The 25328-nt window shown below is 37.7% G+C and overlaps 1 protein-coding gene across 4 annotated transcripts in view; it reads right to left on the reverse strand.

Annotated features, from left to right (window-relative positions):
- The window catches only part of PLS3 (plastin 3), a 97003-nt gene extending 76370 nt beyond the window's left edge, over nucleotides 1-20633 (reverse strand). For 3 of the 4 annotated variants that reach the window (XM_086386834.1, XM_086386832.1, XM_086386831.1), the window contains exon 1: nucleotides 20568-20633. The gene's annotated coding sequence lies outside the window, so the exon portion shown is untranslated. Of the gene's footprint in view, nucleotides 1-19911; nucleotides 20197-20567 lie in introns of those variants that run through there. The other variant, XM_086386833.1, reaches the window with a different exon arrangement.
- Nucleotides 20634-25328: the final 4695 nt, after the last annotated feature.

Consider the following 25328-nt stretch of genomic DNA (forward strand, 5'->3'; position numbering starts at 1 on the left):
ATCCCCTTCTCCTCCTGCCCCCAATCCTTCCCAGCATCAGAGTCTTTTCCAATGAGTCAACTCTTTGCATGAGGTGGCCAAAGTACTGGAGTTTCAGCTTTAGCATCATTCCTTCCAAAGAACATCCAGGACTGATCTCTTTTAGAATGGACTGATTGGATCTCCTTGCAGTCCAAGGGACTCTCAAAAGTCTTCTCCAATACCACAGTTCAAAAGCGTCAATTCTTCAGCACTCAGCTTTCTTCACAGTCCAACTCTCACATCCATACATGACCACAGGAAAAACCATAGCCTTGACTAGATGGACCTTTGTTGGCAAAATAATGGTCTCTGCTTTTGAATATGCTATCTAGGTTGGTCACAGCTTTCCTTCCAAGGAGTAAACGTCTTTTAATTTCATGGCTGCAGTCACCATCTGCAGTGATTTTGGAGCCCCCCCAAAATAAAGTCTGACACTGTTTCCACTGTTTCCCATCTATTTCCCATGAAGTGATGGGACCAGATGCCATGATCTTAGTTTTCAGAATGTTTAGCTTTAAGCTATATTTTTCACTCTCCTCTTTCACTTTCATCAAGAGGCTTTTTAGTTCCTCTTCACTTTCTGCCATAAGGGTGGTGCCATAAAGGTGGTTATTGATATTTCTCCTGGTAATCTTGATTCCAGCTTGTGCTTCTTCCAGCCCAGCGTTTCTCATGATGTACTCTGCATATAAGTTAAATAAGCAGGGTGACAATATACAGCCTTGACGTACTCCTTTTCCTATTTGGAACCAGTCTGTTTTTCCATAGGGTTTTATTAGGTTAATTAAAAATGTTTTTTAATCTCCAGAGAAAGCTTAGGGCAACAACAATGGTTGCTATTTTCTACACATAATGGTCATTGTTAAGTTTGGCCCAACACAGCATCCTGAATACAATGTAGATTTATCCTTAAGATTAGCTGCAAAAATAACCACAGTCTTACACAGTGTTATATGCCCTTGCTATTCAAATGTCTGGGAGATACCCCGTAACTTTTATTTTTGCTGAGATACCCCAGTCGTATTTCATGGATGAAGCTGAATCCATAAACATAACACTACTGCTGGCTCAGATTTCTAGAGACTGAATTGTAACTGACCAGTCTTGCTTGCTCAGTATTTTATTTGGCAGTCTGGTAACCCTGGTCCAGCTAAAAAGTCTCATTCTAATTAATTCTCCCATAAATCAAATGGCTTTTGTGGCCCTTGCCTGTTAAAACTCATTGTTAGGAAAAAGTCGTCCAAAGTAACTTCTTACTTCTAGTTAATCCCTCTCCCAGGTACTGTTACCTCAGAAATTGGCTAAAGCCATTAGCAGGGTTCTTTTGATGGGGTGGACTATAGTAGGCTCACTGGCTCTGAGAGTTCTTGGCTTTAGAGAATGAGCATTAAAGAGTCTCTCATTAGACAAAATTTTAAAAAGGCTGATAAGCTATATAGGAAGAAAGAAGTTGGAGTATCTGTTTATGGTGATTAGTACCATTATACTGCATTCTTCCTTAAATTACACTTTCTTTCCATCACAGAATACTTTTTGCTATAGTGTGACTATTACCTAAACAAAGGAATAGGTGGGGAAGAAAAAAATCACTGATATTAGTGGTATTAATTTTTTTCAGTATTAATTCTGTACTTAAATAGTTTGAATGATCATTACACATCCTTTTTCCAAGACTTCTCAATTCTTAAAATCTTAATATTGCCCTATTTTTCAATTGGCTGAATTTCACTTTCAAGTATTTCTCTTTTCTAATAGTTCTTTTATATTTACAGGAACTGCTTAATACCTTTATTTTTAAATGATGTCTTGGCTTACTACTCTTGGCTCACATTTTTATTCTTTCAGAACTCTGAAGACAATAGTAGTAGTAAATTTCACTGTAATAACTATATTAAAACTATGAGCTACATTTCTATAATACAGGTAAGTTTTCCTTATTGAGAAGTAATTGTGTTAATTGTGTTTAAGGTAGTATAACTGGACGGTGATTTTCAAATTCCTGCTTTCTGAGTGTAACCACTTAATACCATGTTTATAGGCTGCCAGTGATATATTTATTAAAACAATAAAAGCCAATTTAGAATATAAACAGGATGGGAAAGAGAGCCAGGTTGCTTTTTTTTTTTTTTTTTGGTGCTTCCACCCTGAACCATGAAGCAGAAAGAAGGGTGGAAAAGCTTATCTTGAGAAAGCAAGACACAAATGAAAGCATGATCTCATTCCCTTTTCCCACACCCAAAAGCAACAAGGTGACATTTTCTCTTCCTCTCATCAGTTTAACAATCCTCTTCTCTTTTTTTAAATCCCTAATAGTAAGTTTTCAAGTGCTTTTTTTAAAATTAAGAGGTTTACCAGATTCTTTTTGTAATTTTTAGGATTTTAGTTTTCAGAATCAAAGATCAAAGCATGAGAATGCACAAAAGTTCTCATTTAAAAACTTTTGCTTTGCTATTTATGACTAACAAACACATTCTGAGGTCCAATAACCTAAACCCCAAAGATTTGGGGCATATTCTATTTTGCTCTTTGGGGAAATGCATTTGTTTAAAACTACAGAAGAGGTAAACCATACTTTCCTTAAGGCAGTAAGTTTAGGAGTCTTGTAAAGAGAAATCTAATGGGGGAGGGTCTTTTAAAATTCTACAAAGAACTCTTCAAATAATTTTAAAATTCAAAAACATAACAATGATTTAGAACTTGAAAGTTATACACCAAAATCAAGAATGTGTTATTCCTATGGTAAAGAAGTTTCAATTTTGGCAATGAAAAAAAGATGTCCAAGTTATATCTGAAGAGAAATGACCAATTAATATGTATTCAGTGATTTAAAAATCATAAACATGGCCACCACTTTAGAAAATAAGACCTAGAATGAGACTACAAAAGAAATTAAATTGTCTTCTTTAAGAATGCCATTACCGTTTTTAACTAAATTAACATTATATATGCAATCTCAAAATTCTAATTTATTCATTATTAATGAAATTTCTATCGACAGCACAGTTTTTTTGTGGTCATAGTCCAACTTATTCTAAAAATGTTTTGTGGAAAGGAAGGGGTCTTAGAACAGGTAAAAGATATTTAAAAATTTAAGTGGGTGGACTCTCTCTGCCTGGTGTTAAGACATTTCTTACAGCTACAGCAGTCAGGATAATGTGGTTACAGAGCAACATGTGCAGATCAATGCAACAGATCAGAGGACTCAGAAATAGGCCTACACAAATATGCTCAACTGATTTTTGACAAGGGTACAAAAGCACATCAGTGGAGGAATGGTGCTACAGGAACTGGACACCCATAAGAGAGAAAAAAATAAGAACTTTGACCTAGACCTCATTTTTTATAATTTTATAAAAAGATTTACACAAAAAATGAACTCAAAATGGGCCATAGATTTAAATGTGAGACATAACACCATAAAACTTTAGAAAAAAATTGAAAAATTCACCAGGAAGCATGTTTGGTGAAGGGACCTTAGATGTGACTCCAAAAAGACAATCTATAAAAGGAAACATAGATCAATTTGGCCTTGTCAAAATAAAGACTTTTGTTCTGTGAAAGACCTTGTTCAGAGAACAGAAAAGACTAGCTACAGACTAGGAGAAAAGAGTTGTACACCACTTATCTGATGAAGGATTGTTATCTAGAATATATAGTTCAGTTCAGTTGCTCAGTCATGTCTGACTCTTTGCGAACCCATGAATTGCAGCACGCCAGGCCTCCCTGTCCATCACCAACTCCTGGAGTTCACCCAAACTCACGTCCATCGAGTCGGTGATGCCATCCAGCCATCTCATCCTCTGTCATCCCCTTTTCCTCCTGCCCTCAATCCCTCCCAGCATCAGATTCTTTTCCAGTGAGTCAACTCTTTGCATGAGGTGGCCAAAAGTACTAGAGTTTCAGCTTTAGCATCATTCCTTCCAAAGAAATCCCAGGGCTGATCTCCTTCAGAATGGACTGGTTGGATCTCCTTGCAGTCCACGGGACTCTCAAGAGTCTTCTCCAACACCACAGTTCAAAAGCATCAATTCTTCGGCGCTCAGCTTTCTTCACAGTCCAACTCTCACATCCATTCATGACCACAGGAAAAACCATAGCCTTGACTAGACGGACCTTTGTTGGCAAAGTAATGTCTCTGCTTTTGAATATGCTATCTAGGTTGGTCATAACTTTCCTTCCAAGGAGTAAGCGTCTTTTAATTTCATGACCTCTCAAAACTCAGTATTAAAAAAACAACCCAATTAGAAAATAGGCAAAAGATATGAAAAGATACTTCACCAAGGAGGATAAACAGATGAGAAATGAACACATAAAAAGATGCTCAGCATCATTAACCACAGGGAAATGGAAAATAAAACAAAATTGAGTTATCTCTACACTAAATAAAAAAGTGACAAAACCAAATTATATCAAGGATGTAGAAAAACTGGACCATTCATATATTGATGGTAAGAGATTAAATGGTACATTTACTATGGAGAAACATTTTAGGACTTATAAATTTAAATATGTACTCTTATATGACCCAGAGATTTGTATTCTTTGGGCATTAATCTCAGAGAAATGAAAATTTGCAGTCACAGAAAAACCTGTACACAAATATTGATATTTGTAGCAGTCCAAACTAGAAATGGCTCAAATGTTGTTCAATGTGTGATTGATTAAATAAACTATGGTACATTTACACCATGGAATACTACTCAGCAATAAAAAGAAAGAATCATTAAACACTACTTGAATGAACTCCAGACAATTATGCTGAATGAAAAAAGCCAAAAAATTGCATATAATTCTGATTCTGTTTATATATTTTTGAAATGACAAAATTATAAAAATGGGGTACAGATTAGCGGTTTCCAGAGGTATAAAGAAATGGGGCAGGTGCAGGGGAAGGAAGAAGTGTGTGCTATTACAAAAGAGTAACAAAAGGGCTTCTAGCAGTGAAAGAACTGTTTTGCATCTTGTCTATTTCAATGTCAACATTGGCTTTAGTACTGTACCAAGGTCCTGCAAAAGGTTATTATTCGGGGAAACTGGGTAAACGGTACAGATCTCTCTGTTATTTCTTACAAGTACATGTCTACAATTTCTGCTAAGTAAAAAGTTCAGCTAAAAAAACAGAATTAAACACAGACTATAGTATCATTAAATTGATGGGGATAAAATAAGAAAGTTTACTTGAAAAATTTCATATCTTATTTTAAACATTATTTCCACAAAGTTTTCCAAGACACTATAGACATAACTACAACTATTTTGGAAGAAATATGAGTGATAAATCCTTCAATGTGTATCCAATATATTGGTATTAGAGTTTTCAAAATTTTCTGGATGCAATGCTATGTAGGAAACTCTTTAACATCAGTGATTAGGACTGCAGTTTTGTAAGTATAAGAATGCCTTGGTTGAAAATATAACCTAGAAAATAATTTACTACTTTAAAGCTATAACCAATGAATTCCCATAAGCTATGGAAGAGTTGGTCAAGTTAAATAATGCTGCTTAAGTCATAGGTGAAGTGAGTTTTGGAGAATTATGTCAACTTTTAATGACACGGCATTCCCCATTTTGTTAACATCTGAAAGAAAACTCCAGTTAGTATAAATTGATTCACGGAGGAAGAGGAAGAAGCATTCCTAGTAAACAAAGTTGGATTCTGGATGTGATGTTTAAATTTATGGTGAGAAACGTGACAGATTAGGTATCAGGAGACTCTGTCCCCCACCACCGCTCTACCACTTCATGATGTGGCAAGTTAAAATCAATTTCTCTGTTGCCTCATTTGCAAAAATCAGTGGCTGGATTAGACTCTGAGCTCTTCAAATAACGGCACATTATTTTATTTATCTTAGTGATAACAGTGCCTAGCACATTGTTGATCATTAATAAAGCCCTGTTAAATGAATTAAGTAATGGAGTAGGAAATGTCAACCCACTCCAGTATTCTTGCCTGAAGAACCCCCATGGATGGAGGAGCCTGGTGGGCTGCAGTCCACAGGATCGCAAAGAATGGGACACAACTGAGCAGCTAAACACAAAACAAATGAATTAAGTAATGAAATGCCTATGTGCATGCTAAGTCCCTTCAGTCGTGTCTGACTCTTTGTGAGTCTATGGACTGTAGCCTGCCAGGCTCCTCTGTCCATGGGATTATTCAGGCAAGAATACTGGAATGGGTTGCCATTTCCTTCTCCAGGGGATCTTCCCGACCCAGGGAGCAAACCCACATCTCTCACATCTCCTGCATTGGCAGGCAGGTTCTTTACCACTAGTGCCACCTGGGAAGCCCCAAGCAATTAAATAGGAAGTTCAACAGGAAGTTCTAAATGGGTCTCCTGGAAATCATATCTTTTCTTGACTGAACTACAGCTCTTCTCTCTCAGGGAGGCCTATCCTTTCCTAGTGGGTTTGCAAGGTGCTAGCTGCCCAGAAGAGGAAGGAAACTAGGCCCAGGAAATTCTCTGTGGGTTGAATACAGAAGATAATTGCCGAGATTGGTTCTAGGCATCATTAGCTATTTTGACCAGAAGGGTTCTTACAAGAAAAACTCTGTAACTGAAGGTGATTCTTTTTCATCATCCTTGGATGATAATCCCTCATTCTCATGTTCATCCCTAAAGAGTCAAAAGGTAAAGGCTCCCTCAAATGTAATGCTGCACTTTCTAAATGTAAAACACCAAGCTCTTCTGAAAATGTCAAGTGCCAAATGTATTCAATATTATTTCTGGGTAGATACACAAGGGACTAGTACTAATGGTCACCTCCTGTGAAGGGAAATGGGGATCAGACTCAGAGGCACATTTATTTTCTTTATGTCCCTTTATAGCATTTGAATTTTGTCCTGTGTTTATATTTCATATTTAAAGAATAATATTAAAAAATAAATATATTATATATGCTCAATAATGCCTTAGGTTGACTGAAAACCACTGTTTCAAAGCATTTTTCATTTACTTCTGCAAGACTTAATACTGCTTACTTTTGATCCTTATACTAGGTGTTTGATAAATGTGTTTAAACAAGGCATGCTGGATAAATCTATTATTCAAAAAAATTTAAAAAATGTGATTATACAACTTTTACAGATTTTCCATTATTCAAGTAAAAATATTAAGGAAAAATTAGTATTGGGAACAAGTTGATAATAAGCTACTAAGCTTCAGGAAACAGGAAAAAATAGCTTCACTTAGATGTAGAAATCAGTACTGCTCAGAGTGAAAGCAAGGATGTGCATTAACTGCAGAGTAGTGATACATGAAATATTGTCAGTACCACTTCTAATCCATTAGCTGACCTGTAGTTAGACATTTAATATTAACATGTCCCATTATTCGTAACAGCCAAACAGTGGAAAAAACCCAAATGTCTATCAATGGATGATTAGATAAACAAGATGTCATATATCCATACAATGGACTATTATTCAGTCATAAAAAGGAATGGAGTGTTGATATATGCTACAACTTCAATGAGCCTTGAAAACAATATTCTAGGAAAGAAGTCAGTCAAAAAAAGACTACATGTTCCATTTATATATGAAAGTCCAGAACTGGGAAACCTGTAGAGACAGAAAGTAGATTAGTGACTGCTTGGGGTTGGAGAGATAGATGGCTGGGGGGAGGGATAGCTTAAAAGTATGGGGTTTCTTTCTGCGGTGATGAGAAAGTTCAAAAATTGGTGACGGTCATACACATCTGTGTATATACTAAAATCCACTGAACTATACAATTTACATGAGTGGTAGAGAATGTGAATTTTATCTCAATAAAACTGCTTTAAAAATGAAAAATATTAATATGTCACAGTTTTCTTTTTGATCCTAAAGTTAAGCAGTTCTCATAATGAAAGTGCTATCTGTAACATTCATTCCTGACCATTTAAAACAAGTGAGAGGAAGAAAACCAAAGAAGCCCTTTGCTTAGTCTTCTGATAGGTTCACATCATGATGTATTTTATTCAATTATGATTCATAAGCTACCAATTTGCTGATTAGGTTTTCACACTTTAATCTTTATTAACAAAGACCTCTTTCAAATGTATTTATGGAGACCTGCTATGTGCCAGGTGTACTGTGAAAGAATCAGGAGAATGGGTTTATTTTCCTTTCTCCCTAGAAGAACAGTGTTTTCCATGGTATATGGCAGGAATTTAGTGCTATCTTTCAAGCAAGCCATATACAGAGGACATAGTACATCCAAATATGGTGCATCCATTTGATCCTCTCCCATCAAACAGAACGATGACCACATTTGGAATCCTGGGTCATTTCAAAGTCTGAGACAATCAAGAAGTTCAAGGCAGAAAATTAAGGTGTCAGTTATACCTGTGTACTGGGCTTCCATGGTGGCTCAGATGGTTAAGAATCTGCCTGCAAATGCAGGAGACCCAGGTTCAATCCCTGGGCCGGGAAGATCCCCTGGAGAAGGAAATCGCTACCCATTCCAGTATTCTTACCTGAAGAATTCCATGGACAGAGGGGCTTGGCAGGCTACAGTCCACGGGGTCGCAAAAAGTCAGACATGACTGAGTCACTAACACTTTTATACCTGTGCACATATGCTCAGTTGCATTGACTTTTTCTGACCCCATGCGCTGTAGCCCATTCAGTTCAGTTCAGTCGCTCAGTCGTGTCTGACTCTGCGAACCCATGAATTGCAGCACGCCAGGCCTCCCTGTCCATCACCAACCCCCGGAGTTCACTCAAACTCACGACCATCGAGTCGGTGATGCCATCCAGCCATCTCATCCTCTGTCGTCCCCTTTTCCTCCTGCCCCCAATCTCTTCCAGCATCAGAGTCTTTTCCAACGAGTCAACTCTTTGCATGAGGTGGCCAAAGTACTGGAGTTTCAGCTTTAGCATCATTCCTTCCAAAGAACACCCAGGGCTGATCGCCTTTAGAATGGACTGGTTGGATCTCCTTGCAGTCCAAGGGACTCTCAAGAGTCTTCTCCAACACCGCAGTTCAAAAGCATCAATTCTTCGGCACTCAGCCTTCTTCACAGTCCAACTTTCACATCCATACATGACCACAGAAAAAACCATAGCCTTGACTAGACGAACCTTTGTTGGCAAAGTAATGTCTCTGCTTTTGAATATGCTATCTAGGTTGATCATAACTTTCCTTCCAAGCAGTAAGCATCTGCTATACCTCTTCCCGACCTAGGATCAAATCCAGGTCTCCTGCATTGCAGGTGGATTCTTTATTGGCTAGGCCACCAAGGAAGCCCCATTATACTTGTAGTCACTTGCTATTATCCTTGAATCAGATAAAACTTAACAGAATGCTATACTATAGAAAGTATGAGAGCTGCATGTGCAAGTAATAGTGAATCAATGTTTTTAGGGCTTCTGCATACATGGATATTTCCACAGCTGCAGAACCGACTACTGCAGAAGTACACGCTGTGCACAACATCTACAATTTAGTAAAGCTGGAAAGAATTTTATTTTTGTAAAAACTAAATGGGGAGTGGCTCACTTTCTTGCCAAAGGGCTATTTTATTCCAAGACACTGATGTCTGCTGACCTTCATTTATAGGCTGAGCAATGTTCTATTTAAGTAAAATTAACTCATGGTGGGCACTTTTTCTAGGATGCAATAATTATTGCAGGGAATAACAATGTTTAAACTTGATTTGTTCTTAGTTTAGATTTGATTATATTGGGTTATACATGAATGTCTTTGTTCACACAAGGTTTAAATTTAGAAATTACTTTATGTTGAGAAAAAAGGCCATATTTAAGTTCCTTTTCTACATGTAAAAATATTTTTAGGTTTTATGAAATCCAGTATTATGTCTTTTCTTCTAGACTGCAGGAGTATTTTACCATCTTTGTAGCCCTAGCACCTAGCAGCTTTCATTAAACTTATTTTAGTTGAATGATGAAAGAATTCCACAAATAGACTAATTAAGGCATTGTCCATTTTACTATATTTGGCTAACTCTTACTCCATCTGTAGTTTGTACTATCAGCAATATATACATGATAACTCTGGGCATATTTTAAAGTTTCCCTGAGTTTTACATCTCTTTATAAATGCCTTATAGGCCTGCTTTTATATAATCCTTACACATTTCTAAGTACTTGACATAGCAACATTCCCTTCATCTTTACACAAACCCTCTCTGGTAAGGGAAGTTTGCCATGATCTGCTTGCTCCTATAAATATATTCTAGTTTGTTTTCATTTCTGGAGGGGGGCGACTAATGCTGGAAAACTTTGATTTAGGAAAAGATACCAAATATATGGGTTGGCTTATATCTTTACACATGTTATTCCATCAGTATTACTTTTTGGCTACCTACACTTAATGTTAATTTGGCTATATTGTTTTCTAATTATTGTAAGACAAAATATAAATTTTTAATTATTCATAACCACTTACAAAAGCTATTCAACTGTAGCTTTAAACTGGAGACCCACAAACTGCTCAAAATATTTGTTGAATGTGTCAATGTCCTTCATCATTTCCTGGTTTTTGCTTTTGAAAACTTCCACTAGAGGAAATAATAGGCATCGTAAATTTAAAATGAATATGTTTTGGATTCACCCATGACTAAGATTCTGATTTAATTTATAACTCTCTGCCTTCCCCAGCATTTTAAATTTTGACTGATTTAATTTCTCTTTTCCCCTATTTTTCAAAGGTAAACTTTTAAAATTCATGTTTATACTATTTCTATATTGTAGAAACAAATACTTAAGAACTTGAAGCTTCTTTTCCCTACCCTCCAAAATAGGCATCAACATTATCTATTACCTTCCATCCTGATCTAAGCTAAATTTGTTAGTAGCAATGAGTTTATAGTGGTGTCCATAATATATTAAAAGAGTATCATTTCCAATTTTCGTTTGAGGGTGAATTTAGACTGCTGGATGGCATATCCTCATAAAAAGGCAAATGGTAAAAGGGTTTCTAGCTAAGTCAAGGGGCTTCTTCAACCTGGAACATTGTTAAAATCCTCCACATGTGTAATGCAAAGCATTAGGAAGTCATATTTTCACAATACCATTAAATAAAACAAACAAAAAAACACCTATCTTATTTATCTTCAGTGGTGATACTTAAGAGAAAAAAAGAGTAAATCAGAGGAAAATGAAGAGTTAGCTACAGACACCCGATAAAGATCACCTAAGGCAACATTAATTGACCTAAAAATCGGCGTGCCACATGGCCTGTGGGATCTTAATTCCCTGACCAGGAATCCAACCCCTGCTCTCAGCAGTGAAAGCGTGGATTCCTAACCATTGGACTGTCAGGGAAGTCCCCACTAGTTTCTTTATAAATGTTCTTTAATTTTAAGGACAACATTAAAACAAGTCATATCATCCCCATTTTATAGATAGTAAAATTGAGGTTTGGAGGAGTTACAGAACTTCCCCAATGTCACAGAGATATAAAACAGCAAAACCATGGGAACCCACATTTTATACTAAACTCCAGTCCGACTACAAAATATAACATGTACATAATACCTCTGAGAACAAAAAAAGGAAGTGGTGAGAACGAGTTGTCTGGTCAAACATTTTCCACATCACTTCTGGGTCATCAGAGAATGCCCAGAACAACATGGTCCTTAGTGCCACCGATGAACTGGGGGAAGGAAACAAACATCCAGGAAGGGTCTATGAAGCAGCATGAGATAAGTTTAGAGAGAGAGATGCAGTGTACAATGAGTCATTTAAATATACAAAATATTTGTTAAGTGTTGTAATTGGGGGATTCACTATACATGGAATCTAGGCACAAATTAACTGATGGCATCAGAAATTTTACCACTATTTGATCTCAGTTTAGCTATTTAAGCAACTTGAATGAAATATATAACTGAGTTTATTGAACAGTGTCAAAGTACAGGCGCACCTCATTTTATTGCACTTTCCAGATATTTCATTTTTTACAAATTGAAGGTTTGTGGCAAGCCTGCATCAAGTGAGGAATCTACTGACATCTTTTTCCCAACAGCATTTTCTCATTTTGTGTCACATTTTGGGAATTCTCACCATATTACACAATTTGTCATTATCATTATATTTGTTATAGTGATTGGTGATCAGTGATGTTCAATGTTACTAGGATACACTGAAGCCTCAGATGATTAACTGGCATTTTTTAAACAATAAAATATTTTTAATTATGTACTTTTTAAAGATGTAATGCTATTGCACACTTAATAGACTACAGTATTGTATACATAACTTTTATATGTACTAGGAAGTCAAAAAAATTGGTGTGATTCATATTATGGTGGTAGTCTGGAACCCAACTGATGTATCACTGAGCTGCAACTGCACAGCCTGAGATAAAAAAGCCTATCGACAAACAGAGCAATTTGTTTGTGAGTCTATTTCTGTTTTGTAAATAAGCTCATTCATATCATATTTTAGATTCCACGTATAAGTGATATCATATAATTTTATATTTGTCTTTCTCTGTCTGACTACTTCACTTAGTATGATCGTCTCTAGGTCCATCCATGTTGTGGCAAATGGCATTATTTCATTCCTTTTATGGTTGAGTAATATTCCATCACATATACACACACACACACACAGCACATATTCATTCATCTGTCAATGGACATCTAGGTTGTTTCCATGTCTTAGCTATTGTAAACAGTGCTACTATGAACATCAGAGTATGTGTATATTTCCAAATTAGAGTTTTCATCTTTTCCAGATATATGCCCAGGAGTGGGATTGCTGGATCATATGGTAGTTTATGGTTACTAAAGGGGAAGGGGGAATAAGTTTGAGATTAACATATACATACTGCTATATATAAAATATAAAACAAAGACCTACTATATAGCACAGGGAACTACACTCACTATCTTGTAATAACCTATAATGGAAAAGAAACTGAAAAAGAATACATATGTATAAAATTGTATCACTTTGCTATACACCAGAAACTAACAACATTGCAAATCAACTATACTTCAGTAAGAATAAATTAATAAAACAAAAAAGAACCCCCAAACACAGCCATTTAACCAACTTCAGGATTAAAAGTTTCTTTAGGATACTGAAAGTTTCTGGTCACAAATAGGGTTTCCATACTTGAACAGAGTTTTACAGCAATCTGAAATCTAAAGGCTAATTAAGTACAAACCTGTCTCCCTTCCCCCATTAACAGTTCCATTTCAAAAAATAGAACTTCCTAGGATTGTGCACCCCACAGGATTCTACTTCATCCTGCTTTGCACCTGCTAACTAGATCAGAGGAAACCACAATATTCCTAAGACATATACTTTACCTAAACCAGCTCCAGTTTAGTCACATACAAAACACTATATAAAGAATGGCTTTTTGTTTTCCTGAGTGCTGTTCTTTAAAATCAAGGCTCTTTTTGGGTAAGCCAGTGTTTAAACTTCAAAGATTGTCAAAGGAATTCATCTTTAAAAACAAAAATCTTTGCAATTTTTCTTCTAAATACTTATCCCAAAGAAATTCTCAGAGTCACAAAATGCTTTTTGCCCCATTATGTTCACTGAAGTATTATCTATAATATATGGAAAGAAAAAAATTTTCCAACAACCTAGAATTAGTGAAATAAATTATGAAATCTCATGCAGTAATTTTAAATATTTTCAAAAATATCTTATTACATGAAAACATTTTCACAGTATAATAAGTGAAAAAAAGAGATACAAACTGTATATACAACATGATCCCAATGTTTAAAATATTTAACTTTCTATACAGGAAACAGATTAAAAAATATGAACAGGTGGTATGATTACAAGTAATCTTTTCTTTTATTCTTTATAAAAATTTTTGCTTTCTTCTAATATTTTTACAGTGCCCTTGTATTTTTTAATCCAACATAAAGTGATTAAAAACATCTGAAGTACACACTACTTAAGACACTTTTCCAGCAGATTAACTAAATATACCTATTGACTATTATAGCAATAGGATATACTGAAGGAATCATCTCTTGTCATTTTTACCTCCGAGAAAGCAGTCTTAAATGGAAATTCTCCCTCACTGAAATACAAGCTCCAAAATGTCAAAAAGACATTAAGAAATGGCAAAAACAAGGACATATAAGCAAGTAAATAAATACAGAAAAAAAGCTTAAAAATTACATTCATCTATAAAGGACAATGTATTAATATTATAATTCAGTGTCAATAGCAGAATGTCAATATGAGCACAACACTATGTAATTAGAGCATATAATGTAGAATGTAATAATATGAATATTCAAAGCTATTATACTGTCCTCACAAATTCTATTTTATAGAAAGTATTTATATTTTATATAAATATATATATACATATAAACTAAAAACAGCTTAAGAGAATCAAAATTTTATTTTCAATAACTGGGTTACAAGATTACAAAAAATGATTTGCTATTTTTTAAACCAGAGATGGTAGAAATGAGATCAGATTTTACAAAAGAAAATTATTTCTTTTAGCAAAAAGAACCTTCTCTTCAGAACTAGCCACACGATACCAGTTAATTTCAAAAGTCCTTTAACTTAAGGCTTTCTGCTTATTTCAATTTCATTAGATACTGTTACTTCACAAATGATATTTTAACAAATGATATCAAACATAATTTTAATAAAATAAAAACATATGATAATGCAAAGAATGACAGAGTTAAAGAACCATTATGTAACTGGCAAGATGACAACAGACATTGAAAATTAATTCCAAGTTAACAATTTTGAGGGTGGGGGTTTAAAACAACCCCTCAGAAGTTATCTAGCCCAAGGTTTGTTTTTCAAAAGAAAATCTACATTCACTTCTCACCTTTTCTGTGTTAATGATGGCATGATACTTAAACATACAGATTATCTCCTTCATTATGTACTTTTCCATACTTAACATATGCAATTTAGAGTGCAATTACACAGAGAAACATTTGATTTTTCATGCGCAGTTTTACACAAAACCTCCTATAACAGGCAATCAAAAAACATGAAGTATGATAAGCCAAAGTGCTTTGTAAGCTTTAGCAATGAATGCCAAAATACTGCTCTATAGTTGCTTGGGAAAAGTAAGAAAAAAAACCCACACCACATTAATGGCTTTAACGGCTACTTGGCACAATATTTGAGGGAAAAGAATATAACAAAGTATTACATGTATAGGGCTTAATGCTCTTGTTATCAACCATTTCTCTTATTTTTCATTTTATTATGTCTGGCTTTATTTCTTCTTAGCTTGTAAAAGTGGATGGTTGGAGACTATTACAGACAAGTAAAAATGTGGCAAGACTTAAGTGATGAGAATTCTATTTCTGTAAACTCTTGTTAAAACTTTGGTGCTTCTATGATATACTACTACAGTGCTTTGAATTTATATAGCACCTGTCTGCTGAAGAGCCAAGGTTTACATAGCTCATTTATCCTTTCAGCATCCCTGTGAAATACGTAGATCGGAAACAGATGGTTTACAAATAAAGTAAAATCCAGATATGAACACAGAGAACTTCCATAATTTACTTAAGATGGCCTATCTGTGCGAACTGTAGAGGATTAAAAGACCCTGGAGTTTTTTCCAGTAAACAACACTACCACCTTATCATCAAACCAATTTCTAGACTGCTAAGAAAAATTAAGCTTTCTTACAATATAAGATCAGAAAGTTTAATGTGCCAAAAATCTCTGATAAGGAATGACAGAAATGGTCTATATTTTAAAGAAATAACATTAGTCACTGCATAAGCCACCAGTGATCATCTTCCTATATAGTCACCAATTCTCCAACAAGGTATTTAGCTTAAATACAGTTGCTTCTCAGGTGGTGCTAGTGGTAAAGAACCCACCTGCCAATTCAGGAGACATAAGAAACTAGGGTTCAATCCCTGGGTTGGGAAGATCCCCTGGAGGAGAACATGGCAACCACTCCAGTATTCCTGCCTGGACAATATCATGGACAGAGGAACCTGGCACCCTATAGTCCATAGGGTAGCAAAGAGTTGGACATGACTGAAGCAACTTAGCATGCAATATAGTTGCATTAAAATTGGCAAACAAATCAACTGATAAATAAAATTGAAATAAGCGATACTATTTCTATATAAAAGACACAAAGTCCTTGAGCCATGCCCTCAGTTTATAAATGAGAAAATGTGTGGTGTCTGGCACACATATGTACTCAATGTTATATAATAATGTAATAATCTTTAGTGACTTTCTCAAAGTCAAATTATGAGTCAGTGGCAGAACCATGTCTAGAATCTAGTTCTTTTGAAGGAAGTCCAACATACTTCCCCCTTACCGTTGCAATTTTCATTTAACAGCAATACTTTTTCATCCCTAAAACAGTTTATACTCAGCAATATTTGTCTTTCAAGTGCTAAGAATATGGCAAATTCAATGTTATTAAACATATTAAAATTTTGGAAACTGTCACCTCCATAACTACCAGTTGGCCCAAGTATTATCAGATCTTTTCCTGAGAATGACATTTCATGATTAGACTATTTTTAATATTTCTAGGCCATAATTTTAACCAAAGCTCTCTCATAACTAAAAACAGCGAGTCATGACCACTGGTATCTAAAAGATCTTCCAACAGTATAATGTATCCGAAAAACTTTTGAAACCACCAACACATTGAACATACATTATATGGTATGTCATTCCCTAGAATAATTATATAGACTCAAAATGTGATCTAGCTGTTTTCTTCTAAACTGAGTTTTATTATTTTCACACATCAAACTTTCCCCCCGGATTACTATTCACCAAAACAGCATGAGCAATTACAAAGTGATTCCAAAAACAGATACCCAAGTCGTCATGTATTGATAGATGTTAGATGTTTGTTTTCAATTTTATATCTGCTACTTCTGGAATCTGTACTAAACAGCAAAAACAAACAGTTTTGCATATACATTCCACCTAGATTATGATAAATTCTGATAAGGAATGACAGAAATGGTCTATATTTTAAAGAAATAACATTAGTCACACAGTAGCAAATTCACAAATTTGTCATATGTGCCAAGAATATTATTATGTTAGTATATTTCTTGGATAGGCAAGCAGAAATGCCTAAAACAGAATATGGAAAAATTGCAGTGGATTTCCTTTATTTTCTCTGTCAGTTTCACCAAAAAGAATCTCCTTAGTGCTCAAACACCATGGTGAAGCTACTACCCACTTCTTTTCAGTAACAGTCACACTGTTTGCCTTGGAGAGACATCGACTCAGTGGACATGAATTTGAGCAAACTCCAGGAGACAGTGAAGGACAGGGAAGCCTGACTTGCCAGTCCATGGGGTCGCAAAGAGTCGGACATGACTGAAGAACAACAAAAATTTCCATGTAGTTCCTGATAGTGCCCTGGATACTGACATTCTGCCAGTATAAATAGTCACAGTTAAGTCTAATGTACTTGTAACCATTTGTAGAAGAAACTTAATCTCAACCCAAATATTACTCACTAGTCATAATTAATCCTTTTACCCAAAATGTATTAAGCCTAGACATTTTTAGCAACTGACCCTAAATGATGCCATCAGATTGGATTCCTTCAACCTGAGTGTTGATTATCTGTGTAAAATCAAGTTGTTGTTTAGTTGCTAAGTAGTGTCCCACTCTTTTGCGACCCCATGGAGGCAAAGCATAATTTATTTGGCTCTCCCACCCTAGACAAAGAGTTTGATCACCTTCTAGATCTAACAATAGAAATTAAGTATTAGACTCATAATCCTCTAATTTTGATGAAAGCCTGGGTTCATAAGAGCATACCACTGAAAAATGAAGTCAGTAGTTTTAAACAAGTGGACACCTCCGAGACAAAAGACTGTGGACAGAGAGCCTAGTGAGGATCCTGTTTTGACATGAGTTAATGTTATTTTAAAAAGAACTTAACTCCCTACCACTTTAACCTAGTTGGATAGTTGTACTGTTTCTTTTTTTAAGGTTAAATATTTATTAGTTCAATCTAAAATTATATTATCACCTCACTTCCACTAGGGGGGTCTATCTAGCAGTGTGTCCTTAACTCCCAATGAACTCAGGTGCAGCTTGAGTCCACTTCCAGCTAATCTGCGCTGCCAGGTTAAGCCTAGCGGTCAGAGCTATGTGCTTTAAAGTTGTTCTAGTTTTTAGGCTCAGAAACCCATGCACAGCATGAAAATGGAGTGCTCAAGTCATTCAGAGGTTGCTGCAGTACGTAGACAAAGGGTTTTTGGCTAAAGCATACAAAGTCAAAATCTCTTAACTGTTTCCAGTTTCATTTTTAGCTGCCCTAGTTGTTTTCAAGACTGAATATGTGTCAACTGGATCCATTTTTGTAAATAAGTAAAGCATTTAAACTCTTGACCTCAGAGATTCTGCTGCCCATTTCTGTACTCTGCAATACATAATCTAAATCACAAAAACCGTAACGGTTTTCCAACAGTAGTCTTAACTTGGGTCACTTGGGTGGGTATTGGTCCTTACAGAACTTGTTTCTGTGGCATCTCATTATTCTGCTAAAGTATTGAGAGGCACAAACCCAGTCAGCTCCATTTCTCAAATTTAGTGTCCACTGTTTTTGTGCCTTATTTCTGATCCAATTTCAAACCACAGTAACTGATGGTTAATTTTAGCCAAGAGATTATCCACCACTTTCAAGCAGATGCCTAATATAGAGAACAGTTCAACTGGAATATAGGCCAGACCTAGGTACATGGACAAAGCCTAATTTTTTAAAAACACTGTCTTATGGGAAAACACTATCTTATGGGATATGGCTTCAAATCAATCATTTCAGAATGAAACAGGGGGTGAATAAAAGGACAATTTTCCCAGGAAATAATTAGTAAGATATTTTTAAAATTCAGAAAAGCTGTAACTAGATTGAAGAGCCACAGGGGAGACATATATCCCAGCACAAACATATTTCAAGCCCTTATTTTCAAAACAGCTTCTGTTTTTATTCTGGATAAAATCTGAGCACCAAATTCCCTTTCTGTTCCCCTCATCCACATCCAAGTAGAATTCCCTTGAGTAGAGGCTAGTTCACACCCTCTCCCCTTTTTGGTCGCGTATTTTTGGGAAAATGGACTTCAGCCATTACATTCCAGTTTTAAAGTCAAAAGAAGTCATGTGATCATGACCCCAGGGGCATCAGAGACTTGGGGCACGTGATGCCAATTGGCATGTGTCCGCCAGTATGTTGGAATTCGCTCTAAACTGCATCTTCAGGATCCAGTTTAGGCGCCCAAATACACTGTGACATCTTATAAAGCGGACTATCTGCTTATCTCTCAGTAGTTTTTCATTTCACCTAGGTACCTACTGTGCGGCCTGCCAAGCTGTCTTCCCAGTCCCCACCCTCATCCCCAGTAACAAGTCGAGTACCCCCAGCATCCTGTCTATCTGATCCTAAACGGAGAATTAATTCTAAACTCAACCTTGAGCACCAACCAGGATGTCATGCAGATAAGGTGTGGAGCAAGAAGCGTCGCGTACGGGAAGTATCTTAAAGCCTTAAGTTCACTCCACCTCCCAGGCTGGGATCTTCTGCCCAGAAGCCCGGCGGTTGGAGCCGCCAGCACATTAAAGCCAGTAGCAGCAGCGGCGGCGGCGGCGGCAACTTTGGGACTGGCGAGAAGCCAGGGCGCGGGTGGTCGGCGTTCCCCGCCCCCCAACCCCGCCGCTCATTAGGGCGCTAAGTACTGCGGGTGCGGAAAAGTAAACACTGGCAAGTGCAGCTGTGTGGGAGAAGGGGGCTGTTGCCCCTCTCCCACCGTCCCTTTCGACTCTGTCTCCCGAGCCGCCGGGACCGTGTGCGCTCGAGGGTGCGGAGCCAGAGGAGCTGAGAAAAGAGCAGACGGGGCGGCGAGGAATCGGGAGAGTGAAGAACGGAAAGGTACTATCCTAATGGCATGGGGATGTCCTGCTACTGAAAGGAAAAAAGTGCTTACTCATAGGGAGACGCGGTGCGATTGCTAAGCGATCGCTACTGGCCAGGGAAGCAGGCGGAAGGCAGGCGACCAGAGCCTCGTTCTCTCCCTGGGCCACCGCACCCCGCGGAGCCGGGGCCCGAGGTGAGCCTGCGAGGTCACCGGCGGCGGGCGAGCCGGTGCTGGAGGCGTAGCAGGCGGCGAGCTCCGGGATTTCCTGAGTCCGGAGCCGGCGGAGGCGGGGGAAGGAGGGTGGCAGTAGCTGGAGAAGGACGATCGAGGGAAGTTTAGGCGCTGGGTTTCTACTTCGGGGCCGCCGCCGGTAAAGGGAAGAAGGGCAAGGGTTGGCGTCAAGGACTCAAGCCCAAGGTTGGCAACAAGTTAAGAGCAACTATTGAGAAAACACCATCTCCCCCAGTGAACGTCAGAAAACGTGTCTGCGGCGGGTAGCAGTCATGGGGAACACTAGGTCATTCCCACCCATCCCTGCTGCGAACGGTCGCTTTGGCGCCCAAGGCTGGGACAGAAATCTCTCCAGCCTCCCTCTCAGGCCCCCGCCCCCCGTGCCAGGCATGTTCCCGCCGAGGTTCCTGGAGATGCTCTCTTCTGGACCCGCTCCTGCCCACGCTCAGGGACCCTGCTCCCCTCGTGCCCTCCTGTACCTGCAGAGCACTTACAGAAAGTCGCAGAGTACCGGATCTGGCCCAGCTGTCTCCGCCCGACGCACTCAGACAACTTCTGCCGCTCGGAATCTTTGCGGCTGTGGTTCTAAAGCCAGCGCTCCCGCCCCTTCTGCCAGGCCCTCCGCCCCTCGGCCGCCGCCATTGGCTCGGGTGGTGCTAGCAGTCGGCCTGGGAACCAGGAAGGGGATTGGGCCACGAGCCTGTCACATCATCTGGGTGGGGTGTTGGGACAAAAGGCACAGGGATGGGCGCCTTGGAGGGATGGGGACTGTAACTACGGCTGGGAGCGGAGATTGGTCCTCTGCTCCCTTTCTCCCCTTCCCTAGCTCCGAAGAGACAAGAAGTCCTCAAGGCCTGGCTGGGGTACCACGTTCTCAAAAACCGTGTACAATACGTGAAAAGATGAGAATGTGGGAGTGAGAGTTTGAACGTTACCAAGACCCTATTTAAGTCTGGAGAGTACAGTTTCAACCTAGAATCATAAAAAGAATCTGGACGTGGGAAGGGACGTTACTAGTATACATCAGTAGTCTCTTCGGCTCCAATCAGCTCAGGTGCGGAGCAACGCAGAGGGAAAACCTCAGCAATCTTCCCTTTCTAACTAGTTCTCTGGAGCAGATACATGGACAGGAAGAGGCTCTCATGTTTTGGGTTTCATGCCAAGTACATTGTTGGCCAAAATCACCTGTGTGGTCTGTTTGTCCATGTGGAAAGGAGTGAGGGGTGGAGGTGGGGAGGGACGTGAAAGTTACGTGGTTCCAGTTGGTTGACTGTAAACAGATGTCAATTCTCATCAATCTCCTTTCACCAGAGAAAACTTGGAGACATACTCCTGCTTCCTAGAGTATCTTTTCTTCTTCTTGGCCTCTGTGTCATAGCTGACCTCTTTCATTACCGTGCGCTGAGGTTTTCCCTGCTTATCTGCATTCCAGTCTTTGGAATCAAGAGACTGGCTTGTGGCACAAGAAGCGAAAGGCTAAGCCCTTTCCCGTTTCAGTCGCAACCATTTTGTTCAGGCAATGTGTGCTTGGAAATTTTTTTAAGAATTTTAAGTTGGTTCAAATCCATTTCATTTTATATGCACTAGGAAAATCTACTAAATTCAGAGTGGCCTGAAACATTGAATGGTCTTGTCGAGGAAACCTCCCTTCATCTGCTGTTCTGGATTTCTTTAGAGAAATTAACCTATAGTGAGTGTCCTGACTTCTTAAATGGGCATAGAAGGAGAGTTCATATACTGCCTAAAGGCTATACTAGCAGAGAAGGAATTGGCATTGTGAAAAAGCCTTGTTAAATATTAATTAATAATTAACCAGCTGGAAGAACATATGAAAGGCACAGAAAGGTGAAAAATAAATGAGAGGGCAATCATCAAGCTTTCAGAAATATTAAATTTCTGGTGTGAGAGATTTTGTACTGGGTCAGGCTAGGGTCAGCATAAAAGTACCAATTTCAATATGTTCACATTGTGTGAACTGTGCACTCTATCGCTACACACATTTACAAAAGGCTCCAAAATGAGATTTCTAATTTTCAGTAATAGCCCAAGGTTTGGTATGGTTTCTGGAATTCTTTACACAAAATTTCTAGATACACTGATACAGTACTTTAGTTTTCTACATTTTATGTTGTCTGTAAATCACTCCTGAAGAGCTTCCAGTCTCATTTAATTTTTTTGGAGTTTGGTTGCTTTACAATGTTGTGTTAGTTTCTACTGTATAGCCAAGCGAATCAGCTATACATATATGTATATCCCCTCTTTTTTGGGTTTCCTTCCCATTTAGGTCACCACAGAGCACTGAGTAGAGTTCCCTAGCTTTACAGTCCACCTGCTTTAAAATTGGGAGAAGGCAATGGTGACCCATTCCAGTACTCTTGCCTGGAAAATCCCATGGATGGAGGAGCCTGGTAGGCTGCAGTCCATGGGGTCACTAAGAGTCCGACATGGCTGAGCGACTTCACTTTCACTTTTCACCTTCCTGCTTTGGAGAAGGAAATGGCAACCCACTTCAGTGTTCTTGCCTGGAGAATCCCAGGGATGGGGGAGCCTGGTGGGCCGCCATCTATGAGGTCACACAGAGTCGGACACTACTAAAGTGACTTAGCAGCAGCAGCAGCTTTAAAACTTAAATTTACAGACTTAGAATGTCTGTATGAAGGGACTCTTCAAGCTAAATTTTCAAGAATAGGTATATTTGTCTCAATTACCTTAGTATTCTATTTTAGTATATTTTTCAAGTGTTAGAGTTTAGAATAAGTCAAAATATTAAGAATCCTAAGGATATGCTATTTAGGCTTTCCTGTTTTGTTTTGTTTTGTTAAAAAACTTACATAGGAGCTTTACATAAGCTTTAATTTACTTACTAACACTAAGGATGTCAGAATTCAACAAGAGTTTGTGGTCAAGAAATGTCACTTTACTAGAAGTTCGGTGGTCATAATTTCAAAGCCATGGGGTGCGCAGACAGTAGCACTACATCTCACTGCCTCCATAGTTTCCAACAGATAAAACATGCCCTATTTGGATGGTGGTTGAGATTCCTGTTTAACAAGCTCAACAATAAAATCCAAGTAGAACTCCATTTTAATGAAAATTCCTAAAATAGCTATTTTGATGTAACTAAGCTACTTTTGTGTTACCCAAAATCTAAAAGTTCTTTTCAGAGGTTAGTGTTTTGCTCTAGGAAAGGGGCCTTGGACTCAAAGCTCTAATAAAACTGCATTTCATTCTGATCTTTCAAACTGTCAGTTTAAGACATATAGAATCATTCACAAAGTAACCCAAAGTTCATAGTTTTTTCTATCCATATAAAAGAATCTTGCACAGATGATCTTCAGGGTCTCTTTCAGAAGCTCAAAGGCAGGTTTTTGAATCTTATTCATATTTTAAAAATTGAGTTATAATTAACAAACAAATTATATTAGTTTCAGGGGTACAACATGTTGATTTGATACTTTTATACATTACGAGATGATCACAAGTCCAGTTATCATCAAAAGTTTTTACGATATTGACTATATTCCATACATGTACATAATATCCCCATGAAATTTATTTTATAGCTGGAAGCTTGTACTTCTTATTCCTCTACACCTGTTTCACTCATTCCCCCATGCCCCTCCATTCTGGCAACTCCTAGTTTGTTCTCTGTATTTCTAAGCCTATTTATGTTTTGTTTATTTGTTCTGTTATTTTAGATTTCACATATAAGTGAAATCATATGGTATTTGTTTTTGCCTGTCTTATTTCACTTAGCATAATATCCTCCAGGTTGATCGATGTTGCCACAAATGGTAAGATTTCATTCTTTTTCATGGATGAGTAATATTCCATTGTGGGCTTCCCTGGTGGCTCAGCAATAAAGAATCTGCTTGCAGTGCAGGAGATGTAGGAGACATGGGTTTGATCCCTGGTTTGAGAAGATTCCGCTGGAGAAGGGAATGGTTTCCCTCTCCAGTACTCTGGCCTGCAGAATTCCATGGACAGAGGAGCCTGGCAGGCTACAGTCCATGGGGTCATAAAGAGTTGGACATGACTGAACAACTTTGACTTTCACTGGGTTCCTTCCCATATTGTGGCTATTGGAAATAATGCTGCAATAAACATATGAATGCATGTATCTTTCAAATTAGTGTTTTTGTTTTCTTTGGATAAATACCCAGAAGTGGAACTGCTGGATTGAATGATAGTTCTATTCTTAGTGTTTTGAGGCATCTCTATATTATTTTCCATAGTGGCTGTACCAATTTACATTCCCACCAACAGTGCACGGGTGTGCCCTTCTTTCCACACCCTCTCCAACACTTGTTGTTTCTTATCTTTTTGATAATATTCTGAGTTCTAACTCACCTTAACAGCACCATGCATAGCACCGAGCACACAGGAGTTCAGTAGGTGGTTTTGAACTAATGGATATTTTATGTTTCTATTCTTGTAAAAACAAAAACAAAAGGCTCTATACCTAAATCTCTCACAGATCTTTTGAATTAATAGCTTAAATATTTTCCCTTTGCTTCCATCTCCAATTGTCAGCCCCACATGTCTTTGTAATAACTTAAAATCAACATCACAAAATTTTAAAAATAATTTCTTCTTCCTGTATTCCTTTGATATCATAGGAGGATCCAAGTTTCCCCATAGGTTTTATCTTTATCCAATCTACCTTTCTTTCCTCGTTTCCACGAGAACATCCTTTCTTTGCTCTTTTTCCTATAGCTCTGATGAACACTCTGCTCAGTAAACAACTTATTGTGTGCACATAGTCTGAGTTTTTTCCAGAAATTTTCCTAGGGCAAATTATATTTTTTCCTTTTTATCCACTTCTTTTATATATATATATATATATATATATATATATAAACCTCCTTTTTATGGTCTACTAAAATGTGGCTTTACTATACAACCATTGTGTAAGTAAGAACTAAGGATTCGTGTTCAATTCAATACTAAATAATTTTTTTGAATTCATCTGTTTTCTCAGTGTCTAAATGTATGATTGTGTACCAATCTATTTTTTAACTAATTACTTCTTAATGTATCATTTCATTTCCAGGAACCAATCTATTTTTCTTTCATCTTATGATTTATATGATAATTGTTTACCATGTTGTCAGATTGGTTTATTTATCTCCCTCAATTCTTGTCTCGTCATAACAGATTTGGAATAACGGACTAATTACAGCTCAAGCAGGCAGGATTTCTCAGCTCCTGTCTTGTCATAATAAGGATTCAAAACAACAGGCTGGTTACAGCTC

Source organism: Bos grunniens, chromosome X (assembly GCF_055505025.1).
Source record: "Bos grunniens cultivar Pamir isolate PY7600 chromosome X, Bosgru_T2T1.0, whole genome shotgun sequence".
NCBI lineage: Eukaryota > Metazoa > Chordata > Mammalia > Artiodactyla > Bovidae > Bos > Bos grunniens.